The sequence below is a fragment of the Triticum urartu genome, chromosome 2A (assembly GCF_056163025.1).
Source record: "Triticum urartu cultivar PI428250 chromosome 2A, HENAU_Tu73, whole genome shotgun sequence".
Classification (NCBI taxonomy): Eukaryota; Viridiplantae; Streptophyta; class Magnoliopsida; order Poales; family Poaceae; genus Triticum; species Triticum urartu.
Window position 1 is genome coordinate 567,165,616 of NC_141874.1, and position 9,051 is coordinate 567,174,666.

Genomic DNA, 9,051 nt, shown 5'->3' on the forward strand with positions numbered 1-9,051 from the left:
GAGAAGAGGCGAGAAACCGATGAGAGGAGTGGCGAGAAACGGTAGCCTATTTAGAAAACCTAGTAGACCAGGAAGCGTGAGCTATCACGACGCATGCGCACAGTGCTTACCCATGTACTGCATGTGTCGTCGAAAGGGCTCAGGGTTGCCGTTCGATCTGGGAGCATCCAACGGTGCACACGTACGATCTATGGGGTTTGGGTTCTGGCCAATCAGAACGCATGACTCAGATCGAGCGCGCAGCAAGGGGGGCATCGGCCATGGTTTGGTAGGCACACGGCTTTTGTGAGTGAACTATGTGCTATCTGAAAACATTTCGTGAGAAGAATCTCTGTTTTTAAATCCTCGTAAATCCAAAACTCACCTGAAAATCGTGAAACCTGGCATGGTCTCACGACATGGCACATATATGTCGAGGAATTTTTTTCGTCCATTTTGGCGCAAGTTTTATTACAAGCCTCTAACAAACCGAAGCTTCTCTCAAAGAAGCCCGGTGGTTCCGATATGGAAACGTGTCCCCCTTGTGGGTGAAACGTAATCATTGCCTCTTTTTGCCTTGTATTTTCTTCTACGGGCAACATGGAACGACAGGATATCCGTGCTGAAATTTAAACTTATTCAGGGTTCGTTTGACCTTTTTATACACTAATTGAGTTTCCTAGGCATTTAATGTCCATAATTCAAATCTGAACTTCAAATACATGCTCCAGTTCACCAAATGGCTAGAAAATTTATACATGTGTCCTTGGGTGCATGTTTAGGTCCCATGCCAGGAATGGGAATGAATTACAACCGTAGCCGTGTCCTGGCTCGTCCTCAAACATTTGGAATCTCAGTTTTTAAATCCCCGTAAATCCTAAACTCACCACAAAGTCATCAAAGGTGGCATGGTGTCACGTCATGGAACACATATGTCGTCGTAAAAACATTGTCCAATTTGGGCCAAGCTTTATTACAAACCTCTTACAAACCGGAGCTTCTCTCAAAGAAGACTCGTGGTTCCGATAGGCAAACGTGTTCCCCTTGTGAGCGAAACGTAATCACTGCCTCTTTTCGCCTTGTATTTTCTTCTACGGGCAACATGGAACGACAGGATATTTGTGCTAAAAATTAAACTTATTCAGGTTCGTTTGGCCTTTTTATACACTAATTGAATATCCTAGGCATTTAATGTCCATAATTCAAATATGAACTACAAATACATGCTCCAGTTCACCAAAATGGCTAGAAAAATTATACATGTGTCCTTGGGTGCATGTTTAGGTCCCATGCCTGGAATGAGAACGAATTACAACCGTACCGGTGTCTTAGCTCGTCCTCAAACATTTCGAATCTCGGTTTTTAAATCCCCATAAATCCAAAACTCACCAGAAAGTCATCAAAGGTGGCATGGTGTCACGTCATGGCATATATATGTCATGGTAAAAACATTGCCAATTTGGGCCAAGCTTTATTACAAACCACTTACAAACCGGAGCCTGTCGCAAGAACCCTCGTGGTTTCGATAAGGAAATGTGTCCCCTTGTGGGCCAAACGATAATCGCTCCCTCTTCTAGCCTCGTATTTTCTTCTACACGCAACACGGAACAATGGGAGATTCGAGCTGAACTTTTAAATTATTCAGGGTTCGTTTGACCTTTTTTATTCATTCATTGAGTATTCTAGGCATTTAATGTCCATAATTCAAATCCGAACTACAAATACATGCTCCAATGCACCAAAATGGCTAGAAAAAACGTACATGTTTCCTTGGGGTGCATGTTTAGGTCCCATGGAACGAATGGGAATGAATTCAACCATCTCGCCGTCCTGGCTTGGCCAAAAACATTGCGAATCTCGGTTTTTAAATCTCTGTAAATCCAAAACTCACTAGGAAATCATGAAACTTGGCATGGTGTCACTACATGGTACATATAATTGTCCGATTTGGGCGAAGCTTTATTACAAGCCTCTTACAAACTGGAGCTTGTCGCAACCCTTGTTGTTCCGGTAGGGAAACATGCCCCTCTTGTGGGCGAAACGATAATCGCCGCCTCTTCTCGCCTTGAACTTTGTTTTCTACAGGCAACATGGAATAACACGAGTGTCGTGCTGAAATTTGAAACTGGTCAGGGTTCCTTTGGCCATTATATATATTACTAATTAAGTTTTCTACCCATTTAATGTAGTCCATAATTCAGATTTGAAATACAAGCACATGCTCCAGTGAAGCAAAATGGGTGGGAAATCGTACATGTGTCATTGGGTGCATGTTTAGATCTCATTTAAGGAATGGGAATGAATTACAAACTTGTCGTCATCCTAAAACATTGAGAATCTCAGTTTTTAAATCCTAGTAAATCAAAAACTCACCCAAAAAACATGAAACTTGGCATGGTTTCATGACATGGCACATATATGCCATGGTAAAAAAAATCGTCCAGTTTGAGAAGAGGCGCACACATTAGTAGCCAACGAAATCCTTTTTGAAACAAAAGCTGACACGTTAGTATCGCAAACAGTTGTATTATATTAAACATGTCGAAATTTAACCATACTCGGTGGCGTGCGTGCAGCTGTTTGATTAGACAGGACGAGCGCGACAAGTCCGCCGTGCAGGCTCTACGGGACGCGTGCGAGCAGTCCGCCGCGCAGGCTCGACGGGACCGTGCATCCTGTCCACCTCGTAGGCTCGATGGGACATGTGCGAGCAGCAAGGCCTCCCATGCTCATCGGGAAGCGAGCTCTTTTACGTCCATGCACCATCCACCGCCCGCCTCGCTCACAACTTCTCAGTTAATGGGTTAATTAAAGCACCTGGACGAAGGGTGTTTGCTTTTGATCCCATGGCAGCATTTTCTTTCTTCATTTTTTAAACTCGTATTCTGGCCTAATTTAAATTGCCACATAGGGCAACGGATAATACGACCACAAATAAAATGGCAATGGATAGTATGATGACAAATTTACAATGGCGCAGATAATAATTGTCTTACATATTCCAGATAATTTAAAATGCCACATGCGGCAAAGCTCGGAAGACACAGGGCAAGAGAAGAAGGAAATCTCAGACAACGATCTGGATCACTACTGTCTCTACTCGTCGATGGATCGCCGGGCGATGACATCCTCCAGCTCCTTCTTCAATTCCTCACAACTTTGCTTGAAAGCAGCCACGGATTCCTCCACCTCCTGCTCACGCTCGATCCGGAGCTTTCTCAAGTCACCCATCAGTTCCTCGATGACCGCTGTCAGCGTCATCCCCGAGGCACTCCTCTGCTCATGCAGCATCTTCCAGCCGGCACTCCTCCTCCTTCTCGGCGAGCGCCTTGAGGAGCTTCGCATTGTCACCCATGAGTTGCTCGACGAGGCCAATCGCCTTGTCAACCGAGGCATTGCTGATCTCAAGCAGCTTCATCAAGCCATCGACCAGCTCCTGCTGCTTAATGAGGCCAGCGAGAATGTCATCATCGCCGGGCAAGGACTTCAGCAACGCCAGCTCGTCACGGTCACCGATGCAGCGAGTGCACTTGTGAGAGCCCTCATGTGCCTGTGAGAGCTCGTTTGAGGGCTCCGCGGCGCGCCGGGACATCTCTGCTTCGGCTGCGGCTTTGCGGCGGGACCTCTCTAGTGCTTCCACGGCCTTGGTTTTTGCTGCCTGGTTATATGTCCACCCGAAACTCCTCATACCGGTCATGGCGGAATGACTTGACAGGAAAGACCAGTTTTGTGGGTGATGAGGAGAGGAACTATGAAGTAATTTTCGAGTGGGTAGTTTATATAACCCAGTGCTAATTGTGAACACATATTAGTTTGATAGGTGTTAACAGATTTGCAATTACCTATTGCGTTGTAATCTGCAATGTGACGAGAAACAAGGTCAAAATTTACTGATGGCAGAAGGTTGACCATGTGGTTGCTCGCCGTTAAGCCGACCTCGGCGTGCTCTACTCACGTATGTCCACGTGTTTTGCTCGCCATTGAGGCGGCCGCAGCGCGCTCCGCTCTGGCGTCCCTGCGCGCGCTCTACTCGTTGTTGAGGCAAATTTACAACGGCAACGGTTAATAATTCTTAATAATTGTCTTACATATTCAGGATAATTTAAAATGCCACATGCGGCAAGGCCCAGAACACTCACGACCTACATATGCATACAATTATAATAAAATATAGGCTAAGAGGCTGAGCTGGCGGCCTTCCGACGACGGTCTTCTCGGACTCCATGATCACCATAGCACCCTTGCGGCTGTTCACTCCAAGTGTCCCGACCTGCCTTCGCCTACGGAGCTGCTGGCGCTGGGAGGCTCTTGGGGCTGCTCGGCCTCTTCCAGAAGAGCTTGACAGCGTGCAATCGCACGCATGACATCTCCGCGGAACCGCTCCATTTCCATGTCTCTAGCCTGGTAGAAAATTCCGGCCATCACCTGCATCCTCAAGATATCACGTTGGCGATGTTCTACTTCGTCGGGGACGTCAACTCCGCCACATCATCGGTATCGAGGTTAACACGGCCACCGTTGGCAATGATGAAGCCACAGGCTGCCTGTGTCTTGACTGAATCGCAGAGGTCCTCTGCCCATTCCTTGTGGTGCATCAGGCTCTCGATGAGCACTGGTGACGGCGGCTCTTCGCGTGGGTCGTCGATCAGGCCGCCGAGCAGCTCTGGATCTTTTGCACGGTGGATGGCAAACTGCTCATCACACGTCCTCTGCAATATGTCGATTGTGCGCCCAAGGACTGTCACACCGATATCGCTGCCGATGGGCCATGCTACCTGCATAGGCCGATGAAGCTCTTGCTCCCCGACCTGATCCGGCTCGTTCTCCTCACCGAAGATGTAACGCAGGTAGGCATCAACATCGAAGCTTTGGTCGTTGCCTGGCATGCTTGGAATAACTAATGGTAGATGGGTGAGGACTAGATCTGCGCAGAGTGTCGCGACGGTGGGTTGCCGTCTGGGTTATATGCAGCAAGCCATTAGCTGCTGGTGGGAAACCGATGAGGGAAGAGACGTGGATTTTACAATTCACCCATGTGGAGCACGGGAAGCATTCGCTTGAGCGCGGGAAGACTAAGTGGAGCACACACAAAACCCGAATACCGTATCCGGTGCCACATGTTATTTATCACACAAGTGTTAACATAAGGAAATGTATGTGTAACTTACTAATCATCGCACACGAGTACTCGCAGACGCATCATGTGCGATACTCCTAGCCACCGCAAGCAACTCGTTTGCATTTTTTAAAGTTTTTTGTACACACAGAATCGCACACAAACTAACTGTATTAACCGTCTGTGTTGTAATTTCTCATCGCAAATAGTTCATCTGAGTCGACTGTTTGCCACGTATCACACACATCTTGTTAAGTTGAACCGTTTCTGTTGTGTTCCCTAATCGAAAATAGTTCGTCCGAGTGAACCGTATGCCATATATCACACACACCTTGATCTGGCTAACCGTTTATATTGCACTCCCTAATAGCAAACAGTTCATCGGAGCGAACCGTATGTCTGTCGCACACACATTGATATGGCTGCCCGTTTCTGTTGTTCTGCCTCATCGCAAACAGTTCAAATGGGTTAACCGTGTGCCCTGCATCGCACACGCAACTAAAATCTGAACCGTGTTTGATGGCTTCGCCATTGCAAACGTTTTGTACCCTTTTTGACCATTTTTTTACATCCCCGTTTGCGATTAATGCATCGCACACAGTTTCATCAAAGGGTCTCTAATTGTAGTGTCGTGTTAGCAGTATCCTGCAGTAGTGATGCATGCTCGATCAGAACACCCGGCCCCCTATCCCCTGCATGCGGCCTGAAAAAATGTATGGCTCTGGTGTGTGATTTGTTCAAATCCCGAAAGCAAACGTTTGATGGGGCACCAACTACATCAGTAACATTACAAATTGAACATTGTACCCCGGCGGATAGGTTAAAGACGTACGAAGTCGGCAACGCAACTTCAAGGCGGGTGGGGGTAGGGGTTGGTTGTCGTCCAACACATGGGCTGAAACTTGATTTGCTCTAACATATCACACGAAGCAAAGAGTAAACCCTTCCCGTTCGTTGGGTCAAAGGGATAATTTGTGTGGGCCTACAAATGTCAATCGTTCGTTGATTTTTGAGAAAAAAATAACCAATAAAAACAAAGTCTACAAATTAGCAAAACAAGGATCCCAAGGTTTATATAATCGTCATGACAGGTCACTATAGAGACATTTATCTCTATAATGAATGTATCATAGCATTTAAATGAAGCTTGAGATATGAAACTTCCCATCGGGTCACCCATCCTTAAGACTACTCTAGCCCGAGCACGCTTAACTTCTGCGTTCTATTCGACTAGGCTAGCGGATGAGAAGCTGCCCCTTGCTGATAGGAATTTCCTCCTTGCCTTTAAGGTGTTTCACGCTGGTCACCCTATGGGACCTACTCCCTACTATCACACATGTTTGTGCTTTAAGAAACTGTGTGCAATAATTACATGGCCAATGTGCCGCCGCCTAGCTTTCTATGAGCACTGACACTGGCAGTGGGAAAACGATGGGAGAAGAGGCAGGAAACCGATGGGAAGAGTGGCGGGAAACTTAGTAGAGAAGGAAGCGTGAGATAGCACGATGCATGCACACAGTGCTTACCCATATAAATAAAGTCACAACCGGAACTGCATGTGCTTTCGAAAGGAATGAGGATTGTCGTTCGATATGGGAGCATCCAACGGTGCAGGCATACGATCCATGGGGTTTGGGTCCTGGCCAATCAGAACACACGACTCAGATCACGCACGCAGCAGGGGAGGCATCGGCCACGCTTTGGTAGGCACACGACTTTCATGAGTGAACCGTGTGCTATTTGAAAACATTTCATGATAATCTCGGTTTTTTAATCCCCGTAAATCCAAAACTCACCCGAAAATCATGAAACTAGGCATGGTGTCATATATGTCGAGGAATTTTTTTGTCCATTTTGGGGCAAGTTTTATTACAAGCCTCTTACAAACTGGAGCTTCTCTCAAGAAGCCTCCTGGTTCCGATACGGAAACATGTCCCCCTTGTGGGCGAAACGATAATCACTGCCTCTTTTTGCCTTGTATTTTATTCTACATGCAACATGGAACGACAGGATATCCGTGCTGAAATTTAAAATTATTCGGGTTCGTTTGGCCTTTTATACATTAATTGAGTTTCCTAGGCATTTCATGTCCATAATTCAAATCTGAACTACAAATACATGCTCCAGTTCACCAAAATGGCTAGAAAAATCATACATGTGTCCTTGGGTGCATGTTTAGGTCCCATGCAAGGAATGGGAATGAATTACAACCATACCAACGTCCTGGCTCGTCCTCAAGCATTTGGAATCTCGGTTTTTAAATCCCCATAAATCCAAAACTCACCAGAAAGACATGAAAGTTGGCATTGTGTCACGTCATGGCACATATATGTCATGGTAAAAACATAGTCCAATTTGGGCCAAGCTTTATTACAAACCTCTTACAAATAGGAGCCTTTCGCAAGAACCCTCGTGGTTTCGAAAGGGAAATGTGTCCCATTGTGGGCGAAACGATAATTGCTCCCTCTTCTAGCCTTGTATTTTCTTCTACATGCAACATGGAACAATGGGACATTTGCGCTGAACTTTGAAATTATTCAAGGTTCGTTTGACCTTTTTTATTCATTAGTAGATTTTTCTAGGCATTTAATGTCCATAATTCAAATCTGAACTACAAATACATGTTTTGGTGCACCAAAATTGCTAGAAAATTGTACATGTGTCCTTGGGGTGCATGTTTAGGTCCCATGGAAGGAATGTCAATGAATTTGACCATCTCAGCGTCCTAGCTTGGCCTCAAACATTGTGAATCTCGGTTTTTAAATCTCCGTAAATCCAAAACTCAGCAGAAAATCATGAAACTTAGCATGGTGTCACTACATGGCACATATATGTCGTGGTAAAAAAAAAGTCCAATTTGGGCCAAGCTATACTACAAGCCTCTTACAAACCAAAGCTTCTCGTAACCCTCGTGGTTCCGGTAGGGAAACATGCCCCTCTTGTGGGCGAAACGATAATCGCTGCCTGTTCTCGCCTTGAATTTTTTTTCTGTAGGCAACATAGAATAAAAGGAGTGTCGTGCTGAAATTTGAAACGGTTTAGGGTTCGTTTGGCCATTTTATGTATTAATTGAATTTTCTAGGCATGTAATGTAGTCCATAATTCAAATTTTAACTACAAGCACATGCTCCAGTGAAGCAAAATGGGTGGAAAATCGTACATGTGTCATTGGGTGCTTGTTTAGGTCTCATTGAAGGAATGGGAATGAATTACAAACGTCTCGTCGTCTTGAAACATTGAGAATCTCGGTTTTTAAATCCCAGTAAATTGAAAACTCGCCCAAAAAACATCAAACTTGGCATGGTTTCATGACATGGCACATATATGTCATGGTAAAAAAATCATCCAGTTCGAGACAAGGCGCACACATTAATAGCCAACGAAGTCCTTCTGAAACAAATAGCGGACACAATAATATCGCAAACGGTTGTATTATATGAACCGCGTGTTCTCGTAACTATTTAAGTGCAGCCACGCATCCCTCTTTTCTTATGGGATAGTACTACCTCCCTCCTCGTTCATTGGTCATCTTTGTATTTTGTGCCAAAATTTAGCCATACTCAGTGGCATGCGTGCAGCTGTTTGATTAGACAAGACGAGTGTGAGAAGTCCACCGTGCAGGCTCGACGGGACGCGTTCGAGCAGTCCGTCGTGTAGGCTCGACAGGACGCGTGCATCCTGTCCACCTCGCAAGCTCGACAGGACACGTGCGAGCAGCAAGGCCGCCCATACTCACCGGGAAGCGAGCTCTTTGACCTTCGTCCACCAGCCGCCTGCCTTGCTCACAACTTCTCCATTAATGGCGGCCGAGCCAATGTTTAACACACGATTAATTAAAGCACCTGGACGGAGGGTGGATGCTTGTGATCCCATGGCCCCTCTCAACGTTAGCATTTGCTTTGTTCGTGTTTTCAACTTGTATTCTGGATAATCTAAAATGCCACATAGGGCAATAG